Source organism: Portunus trituberculatus, chromosome 38 (genome assembly GCF_017591435.1).
Source record: "Portunus trituberculatus isolate SZX2019 chromosome 38, ASM1759143v1, whole genome shotgun sequence".
Lineage (NCBI taxonomy): Eukaryota > Metazoa > Arthropoda > Malacostraca > Decapoda > Portunidae > Portunus > Portunus trituberculatus.
Window position 1 is genome coordinate 25,619,043 of NC_059292.1, and position 507 is coordinate 25,619,549.

Below are 507 nucleotides of genomic sequence, written 5' to 3' on the forward strand. Positions count from 1 at the left end.
GATCCCTAAAGTCAGCCTGCGGGAAATACTGAGGGCGGGGGTCGGTGCTCGGTGTGGAATGGATATAGTGACAAAACTCCTGCTCGTTGAAATCAAAACAAGGTCACTCGTGCCACCGTATCAGAGTGTTTACGTCCTGTCGTGCTGCAAACACCTGACACTAAGAAAAAAAAAAAAAGGCTCAAATTATTTCCATGTAGTACTAAGTTTGGAATATTGTAATTTTTTCAGACTTTCGTAATCATTTGCTTCAATTTGATACAAGACACACACAATACTTTCGTATTTTGTAATTCTCGTATGGGTACATAATTGTGAACATTACTTTCAGAGGCAAGAATATATATACGCGCAATTTATTTCAAGACGAAACGTACTGTACCGTGAAACATTGTGATATTTCTTTGTATCTAGAATTAGACGCAAGAATACGGAGGGAATTATTAACCAGCTCTTTGTATCTGGAATTAGAGTGCAAGATATATAGGCAATTATTAACTAATTACA